General features: G+C 42.8%; 1 long non-coding RNA gene across 1 annotated transcript in view; it reads left to right on the top strand.

The window, feature by feature from the left end:
- LOC138526570 (uncharacterized) overlaps positions 1-14,194 on the top strand; it is a 232,691-nt gene extending 218,497 nt beyond the window's left edge. Inside the window, exon 3 of the long non-coding RNA XR_011283623.1 lies at positions 13,807-14,194. This is a non-coding gene — a long non-coding RNA (uncharacterized lncRNA). The remainder of the gene's footprint in view (positions 1-13,806) is intronic.
- The last annotated feature ends 1,404 nt before the right edge of the window (positions 14,195-15,598 follow it).

Raw genomic sequence — 15,598 nt, 5'->3', positions numbered from 1 at the left:
CAACACAATAACTCCGCCTCCCCAACGGCGGGGGCTGCACTCATTAACTCTCGAGTGCCTGGCAACAGACACTTCAGCGGTTCGAGTCAAAGATCCATGATGGTTCGAAGTGTTGACCCTGGTGTTTCAGTGAGCGTGTTTGACATAGCATTTCAAGGTTGAGCCAGGTCGAGTCGTGCAGTAAATGCTGGTTTGACTCAAAGAGTGAAAGTCCAGAGATTCAAGGTGGTCCCAGCGATGAGTGGTTGATTCCAGTTTCAGAGGTGACAGACTCTCTGAGGACACGCTGCTGCATCAAGCTGGTTCAAAGTTGTAAGCACATACTTTTGGTTTGGTGCCAATAGCAGCACCAGACGATCCTGAGGTTCAAAATGTGGAGAACCCAGTTAGAAGGCAGGCAGTTTGATCAATTTGCGGTGATGAAAAAAAGAGATCCTGCCCATCTTGGCTCTCAAGAAGTGTTGGTCCCGCTCTGGACTCTCACGGATAGGTTCAGGTTGGCTCACTGAATAAGACATTATGCAGCCTCACAAAGGGTAAAAGGAGAGACATAGCCATCCGGTCTCCTGTCGTGTCACTTGGCAGTGCCATGCTGTCTGACCAGAATACACATAGCCCTTTCGCAGCTGAGCTGAGCTCATAATGCTGACCCAGATATGATATTAGATTGATGTGTCTGTAATATGTATCAGAGATGATAGCCATCATACCCTAATTTAGGTATGGCTTCTATTTAAAGTGTATAACTGCCTCCAGGATAGTATTTTATTTGTATCTTATTATTTATAGTGTGGAATTAGCTCGAGAGCAGAGTGTGGGTAGCCATCACTTGGGCTGGCATCTTTCAACAGCAGAGTAGTACTTAGAGTTGAGGTCTGTGCATCGGTATGTGCGTCCATTAGAAATAGTACTTTGTCATGTGTTGTTGAAAAAGCCATGTTTTGAGAGATTTGCAAAATAGGAGTACTGTAGGAGCATTCCTAGCGAAAACACGAGAGACAAGTTCTAGAGGGTGGGTACATGACAAGAGGAGGATTGTTTATTGGTCCTCTGTTTGCAGACGAGTTTGTGATTTAAGACGGTTGGTTGATTTGCTAAGCGAGGAGCAGCTCTCTTATTTATAATATAGTTTGGGGGCAGGGGTGCATATTTTGAATGCAGACCCATTGCTGCACTGGCTTGGCTGTCAGTGCAGCTGGCAGTGGGCATCTGTGATTATTAAACCTGCGCTGTGCCACAAAACAGCAGGTACAGCAGATCAGGATACTGATGTATCAGGGCACATATGTACACAATGTTTTTGGCATGAAAGTCGTGGCTAGAGGAACCTGGTCAGCAGGCCGCCCTCTTCGAGAGAGAATTACCTGCATCATATTATATTTATTTTACACATATACACACCCAGCCCACATCTGCCCACCACCCCGGGACAGAATACAGCTGCAGATAGCCCTGTCAAGTAGCTCTCCTCTCATTGTCTCCTTATGTAGTGGACCACTGACCCATACATAGTTTTGAAACAACAGTGTTTAAATTTGAAATACATCTAACAATTGCACAATTCAATGCCAGCTGCATTACGGTTTGAGGAACAGACACACACCCATTCTGTAATGCAGCTGGAATTTGAAGACTGACGGAACCAGAATTAAAAGGTTCTACGTTATTTCGTCGACCACTTTTTCATTGTGGGACTTTTCATCGCGACCCTTTCATCGCCAACATTTATATGCAACCCCCCCTTACTTAAATAATCATACCCCAACCCGCACAAACACCCCCCCCCCCGAAAAATAAATGTCAAAAAAAATGTTGGCGATGAAAAGTCCCACGATGAAAAAGTGGTCGACGAAATGCATGTATACCGAATTAAAAGTAAAGAATATCGTACGGCTGCACCAAACTCCCCCAACGCCCAAGCTCTGACTTATGAGATGTTACTGCTCCATTGGGAATAATAATAAAATATGTTTTATATAGTGCTATGCACCCGTAGGTCTCAGAACAATGAAATAACAGAAGATATTATTATCCCACAGAGTGGTACTCAATTTATCAACCTTGCAAAGAAGAAAGGCTGAGTTGACCCTGATGGGATTCAAACCTGCCACAGCCCGCTGCGCATAGATATCAGGGGCAAGCGCTTAGCTCACTGTGCTATCTGACTGGGAATGTGAGGATAAAGGGTAAAATACAAAAATATATGTGTTGCCACATTTCTCCACATCCCTGGCCATTCAGCACGAGGCTTTTAGTGGAAAAGGAAATGAAGCTCAACATTATTTGTCAGGCCTAACAAGTTTGAAACATGTCTGAGGTGTCTTTGCTTAGGGGATGTGGTTTAGCAGGTTGTGTTCTCTGCTCTCATTGGTGGCATGAACATGAACAAATAGTGTTTTTGTATAATTTGCCTGCTTTTGCAGTTTTAGGGATGGCTAAAAAAAAATATGAAATGGAAGCAGCAGCAGTACTCAGCTGGCCTTCAAATGATCATACACCGATTATTTTCACAAATCAAGCTATTTGTTTCGTCTAATTTCAAAACCATATCTTGAATAGGAAGCAACTGCTAGGTAATACAAGTAGCTTTATTGATTGATCGTATGTATGGTATTTATTTCTAGAATCCAGCCAATTAATTAAGAAAATCATGCCTCAAAATCATAAAGGCGTGTTTGAATAGTTTTAAATAGTATTTTTGTATCATTTGCCTGCTTTTGCAGTTTTAGGGATGGCTAAAAAAAAAAATATGAAATGGAAGCAGCAGCAGTACTCAGCTGGCCTTCAATTGATCATACACCGATTATTTTCACAAATCAAGCTATTTGTTTCGTCTAATTTCAAAACCATATCTTGAATAGGAGGCAACTGCTAGGTAATACAAGTAGCTTTATTGATTGATCGTATGTATGGTATTTATTTCTAGAATCCAGCCAATTAATTAAGAAAATCATGCCTCAAAATCATAAAAGCGTGTTTGAATGCAGCATTTTCAGAACCGTTGGTTGATTTGAAATATTGTAATATTTTTGTCAATGTATTCTTTATTCCATGGGCTAAAAAAAGACAACTCTCGCGGTGGGATTGTATGCCAGTGTCCTATCAAATTATTCTTCCTGTCACATTTGTCATTTTCTGCCTAAACACCCGTTTCTGCCTATTGCATATGTGTCACGAGTGGCGCGCGTAAAGATTATCCATTCCTCGGGAACTGTTTTATACAAGTGACATATGGCACTGTCAGGATGAGCTATGTTGCAGATGTAACTGCTAAAATGCTAAAATGAACAATACACTGCTGCATTCTTTCTTCATGAAAACGAGTCATGCTCGCTAAACTCTGGACGCGATGTGCCTCAGGTGCGTGACATTAACAGCATTTGCAATTCTAATGGCTATAATTGCCTTAGTATGATAGTGCTCAGCTAACAGTAAACAAAGGTGTTCTGTCAACTGCGAGCAACTTAAGACAGCGGTGTCTTCTACTGATGTTGCCGTGTCGTGAATGCATATATAGAAGCACTACTTCTACGTGTCTTTCTAATCACACGGGGCTATAGATTTTATTTTGCATTTCTGCGCATTTATTTCTCTTGAGGCAAAGGGACCTTGTTTCATGCAAGCAGCAGAGCTGAATAAAACACAGCTTAAATGGCCCCATATATCCTACAAACACCCATGGAAAAGAAACATTTGTTTTATTGATAAATTGCCTACAGTTGGTTAAGGAATTCTCCAACCAATATGAAGTTAAGAGCTAAACAACGTTCAAACAAAGCATCGCTATGAAATGAGGGTTGACATAGGGCGATGCATCATATTTTATAACTACAGACAGACATTGCCAGACCAACAATTTCAATTAAGCGTATTCAGGACTATTTCGCTTTGAATTACAGTTAAAATCACCATAATTATTAATATTGAATAGGTAACATGATGGTCAATGGAAGACGACAATGATTACTTCTTAGAAAAACTATGTTTTATTATCTTCAAGTAAAAATAAAGGTTTCACAAACGTAATATATGTTCTTTTTATCCTCAGCAACATTTCTAACGCAAAACTATTTCCAACGATCTTATTTTTTACTATGTTTATTAGTACATTTATCGAACATTTGTGAACTACCTTTAATCCCAGAAATAGTAAATTGCATCCAGAGGAGAAAGCATAGTTTTCAAATCCGTTATAGCATCAAAGATGCAACTTCATATGTTGTTTTGTACTTTTTTGTACAGAACTCGTTTTATATGTTGTAATTGTGACAGGATGCCATCTGCAAAGGAGTGAAAGCCATTTTTTATTTTTATCAATACATACAAATATGTGGGTAATTATGTTCCTGAAAGGGAAGTCCTTCATGAAAATCTTCATGCCTAGAGCATAGTGCATCCGCGTACCTTTAATGCACTAGTTTCCTGAAATCTGTGGCCTGCTCTATAATGGCACAGGACAGCTTTGAAAGTCACATGACATGAGCATTCCTGGTAGCTTTTAGATCACCAAGTCCCTGTAGACAGAGGTAGCATTTTAACTTTTGTACTAAAATGTAATAATTGTTGCCTTATCAGTCTGGTGGAAGGGCAGTCGCTAGGAATAGGTTGTACCTGGCTATGGTATGCTTACTGATAAGAGCACACAATTATTAAAGACGCCCCAATTCAATGTCAAATATGTATCAACACTGTGAGCCAAGTCAGTCATGTCAAGGTCATGTATATTTGTGGCTTCACTGATCCATGTAAGACAATAACCAGGATTTTGTTTTCCTACCATTCTTCAGGAGGAAGGGTGACAACTCCCATCAGGACATGTGATCCATCCCAGGAGTGCCCCTGGGAACCCTGCTTCAAATTGGCATTCACATAACAAAGACCCCCCCACCCCACAACAAACAGAGTGTTGCTCAACAAAAGGATTATGAGTTCAGCAGGCTTGGGACAGTGTTGATTTTAGAGTAGCAAGAGGGAGACGGCCTAGCTGAAAATGGGGTCCATAATCCTTGTTTTCTATTGTGGCTCTCTACCTTTCTGCCCCATGTGTTTCCTGAAGAAAATAGCCCTCTTGGTATGATATAAGAGGAACATCTTACTTGTTGGAGCAACATAAATTGCACCCTTTACAACAAGTACCCAATCCCCTGTGACATGTGGCTTTATACAGAGGGGGTCTCTCACCCCTTAGTAGATTCAAATTAGACATCAGAAGAAGAATACACCTTTGTATCTCTGATGAGAGTGCACTCCATTCTAAAGTCCTCTGACTTAGAGGTTAGGGCAGAAAGCATCCAAAGTAAATGAGAACGCTGTCTCTTAACCAAACGTAGGGAATATTGTGGATAGACTGCCATGGACAAAGCCCTGCCACTGGAACCAGGCTTCCCACTAAAGGTGAATGAAGCCCCATAAGTGCCATCCCTGTTCCCTGGACTGGGGTTTAAGAGCAATGACTCATCTTATCCTAGAGCCCCTGGGTTGAGATTCCCATCAACTTGAGCAGTCCAAACCACCCAGATATCCTGTTTCACTTCTTCAAGCCACCTTCAAACTGCTTAGACTGTGCTTGACACGTTCAAACCATCAGAGCCCCCTCAGTCATTCTTTTGGCACACTTTTCATCTTCAAACAACTGAATGCATCTTCAAACTGCTTTGACTCTTTCATCAGATGCTCTCCTTGTTGCCTCAGTGCTGGTACACTGCTGTACAAGCACCCAACTTGCTGCATCTTTAAGCACAGCTTTGATCAAAGAGGAACTCATCTTTACCTGATGTGACAGCTGATTCTTATGGCCGGAAGCACTCATGACGCACATGTCACACACCAACTTGACTCAGCAGAAGTATTGTCTCGACCTGACTGGACCACAGACTCAAATCTGTGGGACCCATCCAACCACATCGCCCTGAAGGTCGACATGAACCACATGGAGTCCTTCTCGACAACGGCTCAATGCTGACTCGCTGCTGGATCAATGCAACTCTCATTATCTCAAACCAAGTTCAACCACTGAAAAGCATTGACCATATTGACTTATAAGCCACCTAGCATAGCTTATTGTTCAAGAACATAGCATTTGAACAGTATAATTGCTGCAATTGCTTGCCTGATAACCCTTGCTCAAGAATCCAGAGTGTCATGCTGTATCAGTTCTAAATGTTTTGTCTTCTCTCAATACGGGAGGGATTTTGTTCGTCTTTTTAGTATGTTAATTGCATTTTCGATTCTCTAATTAAAGTATGTATATTTTTATAGAACCTTGTTTGCACATTCTTTTATTTTGAAGCCTTTGCCCAATTGGTTTTGGTTATTACTTCCCACCCCTCCAGATACCATAGCCTCCCCTTTATCAAAGTTACCACAAAAGGCAAGGAGGTATTCCTGTCATGCTGTGTATGTTTTACCTTTAAGATTGGGATCACTGCTAGTTTAATAGTAGTGTGGGGCTGAGTATTCAGTTTAGCCACTACTCATCCCGGCTGTACTACTGCAGAGCAGTAGTCATGTCATCACAGTAATCCTGTCCTATCAGATGTATTACCAATAGTAATAGCTATACACCGATAGATCTGTAAGGTCTACAGATGGACTCTCCATAAGACTCTTTCCAACTAATATAGATGAGAGGCTCAGCTTTGCACTTGTCCCTACTCTGTGCTTGTTTATATTGTTCTTGTGGCCCATAAGAACCACTCCCACAACACCACTTCCTGTCCTTTTGACTGTTTCCAAGGAGAGGCAGACTTTCTCCCCTTTCCATTGTTTCAGGGTCCTATAGGGCTCGTAATAAATAAATTACCAGTATTCCAAAAAGAAGTGCACACCGGGCAAGAAGTAATGCTTTTATTACAGCTGGGCGAGCACAAATCAAACAGCACAGTGGAACAGAACTGTTTGATGAGAGCTGACAAACGGGCTCACAGCAAGCAGTAGTTTTATACCATTAATACAACGTTTTCTCAGTTAGATACAGTTGTAATTCAAGCTTCGCATCTTCTTGGTTTCCAAGAAGCTAACTGGATGGACTGCGTCACTTAGACATGATTGTAGCAAAACGATCTACCTCCTTTCAGCCATCCTCACCTCATGTGGGGACATATTGCTTCCTGCTCTATCCCACAAACAATTTGCAATTAGTAATGACATAATTGTGCTGACCTCTGGTTCTTTATTCAATTGCCATTGATTAGCACCAGAAAGGGAGGAACACAAGATACCCTGGACTAGTGGGGAAGGAGACATTTACAAGGTGCCTGCAAGATAGTAACTTAGTAACTTCACAAACACTGTTGTGGACACTATGAGGGCTTGTTACTTTTCAGAGACTCCAAAACTTCCCATCTGAGTGTCTCTTCTTGGAGCGCCCCTCGATTCTGCGTCCTTGTTCCCATACCCACCGACCAGGGGGTGATTTGCCATGCAAGTGCCTTCTCTGTAAGGGCGATTTCCTCAGCTCCCACGAGTATCCGTGGGACTGGCTCGCCGACCTTGATTACATTACTGGGTGATGTTAACAGAGAGTGCGGTCTGCTGGAGACATACAGCCTGAAGTCAGCTTTCCTCTTCCCTCAGCCGCAGTGCACAGGTCATGTGCTTGAAGTTGGTCTGTGATCTGAAGCCCACCTGTGATACCCCCATGAAGATTGCATACCTGCAGTTTCACCACTCTTGCCTTTACATCGCAGGGTCCCCTGTGTCCATACTGTGTTTTATACAGAGTGTCCCTCCTTGTTTCCCTCCATAAAAGGTCCTTGGGGCTTACCACAGTTCCCTGGGGTCCCCGTGTCCCGCCTAGTGGGTGTCCCAACATATCACCATTATTCCTGCAATTGGTAAGTGCGCCCCCTGTCTGGTGCTGAATCATCACCTTCATTACAACATCTCCGTACAGAAAAATAAGTTTACATTTGTTATTATTGTTCCATCGTTCGCAGTGCTTTCTTTGAGGAGTGGCTGTTGCTCGGCTCCCTGCACATAGTAATTTAATGGATGCTGAGGAGAAGAGGAGACCATGGCACATTTACCACTTCAAGCACTGACTGGCATGCTCTCACTTTTTAATTTATCCACAACGACATTGTGGGTGGATTGATGAAAATCTTGTCCTTAGCCTCTCCCCTACAACCATGGCAGGGCAGGTTTGGTAACTGGCACCCAGGTAGCTGAACTGGTCTTTCCCTTTTCATGTATAAGGGCACACTCTGATGCTTGGTTCCTGTAAGAGTACAATGATTGACTTAAAATGGGTGCTCGGCTCCCACGTTTCCACTTGCCAACAGGTACACATCCTCTCCCTGCTTTGCACAAGCCACGAACCAGCTGACATTTTCTGCCATCCCCTTAATTGTTTTTAATGGCATGTCACCAATCCATCACACGACAGTGAGAATCAGGGTTACTTACAATGGAATGTGCTCACCTAGCACACTCTCCCATTCAGTTTGTTAAGGAATCCATGCTGATTGAAACGTGTTTGGCTCAAGGCTTAAAGCACCTCTACTGTGTCCCTCTGGTTTCGGGGTTCATGTCTGCGTATCATAAGGATCGTCAGATCTGGTAAGACCTCTGGTATCATGCACAGACTTCAGTGTGGGTATACTGAAACGGATTCATTGTACAATGGGCACTGGTGGCATTGGCCTGGAAAACTAGGCTCTAAAGGTAAGCACGCCCAATATCATATTTATTTTGCCTATTGTGGGCATTATTTCAGACTTATATTCCCACCTATAGACTTAGGTTCTAGCTAGGCAGCAAACTCCCAATGTTTGTGTTTGTGGTCACTTAAATATCTTCCCATGCTCTGTATGATGAGGTGATTGGCTAGTCTAGCACAATTGACCATGTTGAAGATTTCTGTATGACAGAGTATGCTAAGGTAGCATTTAATTTCACCTGGAAACGTTGACTCTGGCAGCAGCTTGCAATACTGCAGAACAGGTCAACTTATGAGTGACCCTCCTCCAAGCCCTAGATCACCTGTACATTTCTGCCGGAGCAAACATGTGCAGTAGCAATCAGGTGGGAAATCCGATAGTTATGCATGTAGTTTGCACATACCTAATGAACAAGAACTGCTATAAGGCATGAATTCATACTCCGCTGTGTCAACTCGTGCATTTATCATTCTGGGGTCACAGATTGAGCGGAGAGATGTTGATAATGATGATGGTGATTACTAACAGTTGGTACCAAACACCCAGAAACGAAAGTTCCTATTTGATGTGGAAAAGAACATGGCTGACATACTAGCAATGATTGGCGGATCTTGCACCAGTGCCTTTTTCGCACATTGGACAGTCCCACACATGAGTACATGTGCTAGGGGAGCAGGTTAATGTGAATGTGTGGTAATATCTGGAAAGTACATACCCCACTCGATCTTCTTTGTATCCTCCTCTGGACCTTAATATGTGTTCATAACTGGGTTGTACATTCTCCAGAGACCTATTGGTTCCTCCAAATGGGAGGCGGGAGGTACAGTTTCAGGTATCATCATTTCTTATATGGGGTTCACTTTAGGATTCCCTCCAGTTCCTAAAATGTTCTCTGGCTGGTATTGGTCATCCAAAGCACTGGTTCCCCTAGGAGCCCTAGGAGCACAATGTTCTATTTAAGACATATGTCACCTATACAGCATGGTGCATGCCCGAGATTTCATGTTTGACATTACCTTATACACAGAGCCATGTTGTATCATCCCAGCTATGGCTTTATAAGCGTCCATTATTCCAAGATGGTAGAAGCAGTGTCATTGCGTTCATTAATCTATTGTTTATTAACAGGAAATGCTCTTAAGAGGATAGACATGGTTCCCACAGCCCTATAAACAGGGGAATAGTTGATGTGGGTTACTGTTCGACATCTATTGAAGGGAGATAATCGAAGTGGGCAACTGTTCAACATCTATGAAGGGACCCCACATTTCTCAGTAGCAGGTTCACATGAACATTCGTTTTCAGTGGGGGTAGAAAATAGTTGTTTTCCACACCTCCAATTCTAGGAGCAACATTGGCCTAAGGTAACAGGGCACCTGCTAGCTCAGTGGGTGGGCTATTTGATGTCACAAGAAGCAGAGTAGACTTAAGATTTATCTTTGACACAAAATATGTCCTGTAGTGAGTCATTTTCTCCCATGGGAAATCAGACCTTCTAACAGAGGCAGTTGCAGTCCAACTTGCCATCTCCAAATAGCCTACAGAGACACCAGGAATTCTGTCTACATCTATAATTCTGGTGTCCTCAAATCATGTATCTGTTCTTTCTGATTTTGCATGGATTCTTCTGGTTAATACCACTGATGGCTGGATGTAATTTAAATACTATTTTGGAAAACAAAGTTCACTCTGATCCATCACAAGGATATCTGTATGTGTGTTTCAATCCACTTTATAGTCCATTACCATTTGAAGAATGTCTAAGAGTAAGCTATTCCAAAGCTGTTTGTCTGCTAACAATTTAAAGACTGTGAGCTCTCCAGACATCACTCCTCCACTTCACTCACTTGGTACAGCTTTTATCGTGTTACTTCAGTAGTACAAAGACGTGGGATTTGTTAGCCAATTTGGCAATCTCAGACATATTCATTGTTATTTATACCAATGTGGGTGGAGGAAGGTTATATACTCAGCTTTTTTCCATAGTAGACATTCATTCAGAGTAGAGGTATATGTGTGCAGAACCTCTACACATCCCCTTGCTGTATCCTTCTTTCTTCATTGCATCATGGCCTCCATACTATTCAGACACTTGGACTCTATATCAGTATGCCAGACTGGTTCTATTTTCCTACAAACAGTAGTGTCAGGTGCTGTTTTTGCTCTCCTAGACCCACACGTTATAGAATGGTTGTTATATCAATCTGTGGTTTCCTGTTTCTTCTGATTCTCACTTACCAGAGTGATTCACATGGTTTACAGAGCAACCTCTCTCTGCTTAGGTTACCTACTGTATTCAACACTTCAAAATCATCAGGGTATGGAGAAGGTTATGAATGGGCCCTTCAACAGCTTGATGGCCATGAGTAGGTTGCTTTGTGTCATCATTAAGCCAGGAGGTTGGAAATATGTAATTTGTACTGATGTCATCATCATGGATTGTTACTTGACGATGGCTTCTAAAGAGTAATCCCTTCAAGCGGCTTCCTGATCCTGGATATTTTAAGAGATTGCTTTCTTAAGGACATCCCCCACTCCATATTTGAATACAAGATTTCCATTTGTATATTCTGGTGTGAATGGGGTCGGTGTTATGGCCAGACAAGACAATAGATCACTTAACTCTTAGACGGAGCTACACTGTTTGCCTCATTTACATAGATAATTCTTCATGTATGGAATCTTCAGCCATATATAAGTATTTTCCTGTATGGAATACTCTCTCTGAAATGTCCAATATTTGCTTTCAAATAATGGATTCCAGTCTGTGATTCTGTCTACTTGATTTATGTCAAATTGATTGTATGTATTTGTTGGGACACGGCCCATGCCTGCACTTTCTATGGAATCGGTTTGTGAAATGCCTCATTCCTTCTTTTTAAGGATATTGGCTCTGGTTTCTCAATTCAAGCAGTCGGTCCCCTTGTCAGTGGTTGTTCCTTCATTTGCATCAGCAGATGTGCCAGTTACACTGCATGTGTTAATTTTCCAGCCAATGTACTACTGACAGGTCTTTAATTTATTTTCTTCCTGGGGCAAATTCAAATATAGATGAATATATCTTCTGCTTTAGCATCGTGATTGACTGAGTTGGACATCTACACAACTAACGTGCTTGTTGGGTTCCCATTTATTTTTCATATCAGTGGAAGATTTTCATTGGTGGCGATTCCCTTGTGGTCCATGTTTAGGTGCACATCCTTCCAGAGATGTGCTGGTCTTCCCTGGCTTAGGTTCCCCTGCACTGATCAAACAATTGAACATTTTTATATGAGGTCCTATCCATTTAAAGTTGGTGACAGAACTAGCTGAGTCTGTTTTGCACTACATCTAGACATATTAATGATTCCATCAGACCACTTCCTTATTTGGATACTGCTTAATAGATCCTCAAGTAAGTAAAGACTGTGATGAGGAAGAATGATGAGGGGGTTACATACCGTTACACTATGTTAAAAAGAGGCCTGTCTTCCTTGTCTCAGTCCTAAATACCAACCCACCACCCTATACTTTGTCAGCTTTGTATATAGGAAGTGGTGTGGTTGGAGTGGTCCTTAAACCTAGGTTGGGTGCAGGCAAGATGGCAACCTGTGAACAAAGCTCCCTCCCCTCCCTCTTTGTCCATGTTGGTTTGGCAGAGTTAGCGACCCTGATGGGGCACCAATGGTGGTTTTGGGCAGTGTGAAGAGGATGGCATTCCCAGATGCTCTTTTACATCTTCAGTGGTCCTTGGTGCACCGTTCGTGGAAGAGAGTGTAAAGGCACAGATGAAGAGGAGTGAACAGGCAAGATGACGCAGGTGGCTGATCTTGTGGTACACGGCTACGTTTCACCGTATTGGCCGCTACATAGAGAGCTGACAAGGCGGCGGCCGTTCAGATATGCATGGTGTCCGTTTTTAGACTACAGCAGTGCAGTGATGTTCCTTGTGAGACTCAGGGATTAAGCAATCGCTTTGCCTGTGATTTCACTGCCCCTTCGACATGTGCGGTATGCAGTAAGTGATTTTGGCTCCATAACGCCACTGAGGGCTGGGGCGTTATGAAGAATGGTATCACATGGCCACTTAAAGATGATTATATAACCAACCTTTGTCCTTGGTTATAGAAACACATGCATTTCATGATCACAATTCAAACCCACTTGAGTACTCCATTCTGACTCCAAACCTGAAATCCTGACCTGGCTTATGATGCAACATGGTATGACCTATCCATTCTCATGTTTTTGTTACATTTATATTTGTATGACCTAATGTTAATATTTCAAATGTTATGTACATTATTATTAATGGTGCTATGTATCATACATGATATTTACAGCCTTGACAATGACCAGGGGTCGAAACACGTGTTGACTGTTTCTCTTTTTGGAAAATAAAAATACTACATCTCACATGAATTGGACATTTGCGACGTCTGTTTGAAATATGTTCCACATTGAGAGGATTGACCTTGAGCGCAAGCCACTCCCCCAAAGCTAAATCCTAAATCTTACTGTTATTTACAAACTTTGTGGGAAGTTTGAGGGGGTAGGATTTGTCTTGCTGCCTGGGTACCTGAACCAATTTATGGGCTGGGTTTTGGGATTAAACCAGAATGGTCACTAGCGCACCAATAGGGACCGATCCCACAGAATCAATTTGAGATATATATATAATTTGTGTTCTCATTCTGAACATTGCCAGTCCCGTCTGAGGTCTGCCTTTGCCTTGTAAGCCTCCACCAACATGGGAAGCCGCTCCCTCTATGCCCAACCATAAGGTCAGCGATGTTTCATTAACCTAAGGCCTTGTGCATGCCATTATTGCATGTTTATTGCTGGGTACTTATTCTGGCTATTATGCAATTCATGCCATTTCTGCAGTTCTGCTCTGGCTTACTTTTTCACTACACCTTAGGGCACCAGTGTTTTATGGTAGCACTTCCTGTTTGATGCCATAGGAAACTAGTGGTACACTTCAGAGAATAACAATCCTGGGCTGCACCCCTTTTTTATTGGTTGTGTGTGTTTAAATGGTGTTGACATGGTTTTTAGATTGTGAGGGCATGCCTATTATGGATGGTCACTTTCAGTGCTTGATGTGTTATTTTAGAGATGGGGGCTCACAAAAAAAATGTTTTTGTATGTTTCTCTTTCTCTATAGTCCAATTGTATTTTCCTGATGAAGACGTTCTAAGTGGACCTCATACGGTGAAACCAACCGGTTGAGAAATTGGCGATGTTCTCATGCTATACATTGTATTCATCCACTCCAGGAGTAGACCACATAGGACATAACGTTAGTGGTCCTGTACATTGAATGCACTTTTCTAAAAATGTAAACTGTTAATAATGTTGTTTACTAGGTTCTACTACATAATTGTTTGGGTAGTACTTTTATAGATTATTGTATGTATGGTGGCTGTCTGTGGACGAATCAACTCCCTTGCAATGTGAATAATTTGTTCAGTGCTGATTAAATCATGTTTAATTCATTTGTTTAAAAGATATATCAGGTTCAATAAAATTCCTTTTGATACATTGTTTACAAATCAGTTTCCTCTGGACTAATTCTTTAACTATTTTATTAATACCCCAGCCCAGAGTGTAAGGTCTCCTGCACCTTTCAGCAATACAAAGATGATGCAGAGCACCATGGGCCCTGCCGGTGGGGATGGTGGTACGGAAGAGCTGCAGAGGCTAACACTCCCTCCTGTGATCTGAGGTGGCCTGAGTCAAGCGTAAGAAGCTCTTCCATTCGAAAATGCTATCATTTGTGGAAACATTCAATGCCAGAGCAGTGGACAGAGGTGGGGAAGGTGCCCCTGAGCCTTCCTCAGTGCCACAGGAGATGTCCAGCACACCATGTGGTGAAGAGGGCAGACACCCCTCTACCTCCTCCCTAGAGGAGTGTGCCAGGATATGAGCACAGAGCGCCAGTAGCTGTGTGGGCAGTGGAAGTGGCACGGAGGAGTCCTCAACGCTATCTCCCTCTTCTAGGTGTGGAATCGGCCCGAGTTGCTTGCGAGGGTCCCATTGTCCTAGGAGCACTCCAACATGTGGGGGCTGTTGGGCAGACCTCATTACAGAAAAACAAAGTGAGGCAGCAGGAGCCCTCCATGCAGCATTCACATGGAGGTTGGCCCCTGCATCAAGTTCTCCAACTGCAGGCCTAACTTGATCAAGGTTCTTTATAACTGACAATGGGGTTGGAGATGAGCAGAGAGGAGCTCTGCAGTGTTGGGTGAGGTGTCAGTATGTAGAGGTTGCTGTATTTGGCTGGTGTCAAAAGTTGGGGACCGGATGACAACTCAGAAATCCAACTCAGTGGACTATAAACAAACCTTCTGTCTAATGTGAGAGGCGTCAGGGAGACTGGATGGACTGACAGGGTGCCCCAAGTTTCTTTCACAGTGGACCCAGGAGGTGCATGAGCGAGAATGAGGAAAGTGGCCAATAGCAGGGAGCAGGGATGAGATTGAGGAGGTGGATGAGTTGGAAGGAGTTGCTGAGAGTTCATAAATAGCAGGCAAAGGCAGAGATGGAAAAGTCAAAGCGAGATCCAATGGGTAAGGCCTTATGCACCAAGATTGGGGCTACAAAGAGCAACATTCACATGGTCTTAGAGGAAATCTGGGGGATGAGGACCTATATTGGTTCAAAATTTGCGTAACTGTCCAATAAGGTGGAGGTCATGGAAGAGAGTCTGAGGGGCCTGGAAATGAACCAGTCCCTTGTAGAGATCTTGGAGACCCGATTGGATATGAGGATCACAGAGGTGGAGAGGAAGCAGGAGGTGTAACTGCACCTTAAGGTCGATGACATTGAGAACTGGGAACGGCGTACCAACCTGAGATTCTTTGGTATAAAGGAGACAGATGGGGAGACTGTCGAGGGCCTCAAAATGGTGTTTCTGGATATCCTTGTATTGGTCCTTAAGGTTAAGAACGTTCATT

Source organism: Ambystoma mexicanum, chromosome 7p (genome assembly GCF_040938575.1).
Source record: "Ambystoma mexicanum isolate Mex_15411 chromosome 7p, UKY_AmexF1_1, whole genome shotgun sequence".
Lineage (NCBI taxonomy): Eukaryota > Metazoa > Chordata > Amphibia > Caudata > Ambystomatidae > Ambystoma > Ambystoma mexicanum.
The sequence above is the reverse complement of the archived record's forward strand: the minus strand, read 5'-3'. Positions and strand labels throughout refer to the sequence as shown.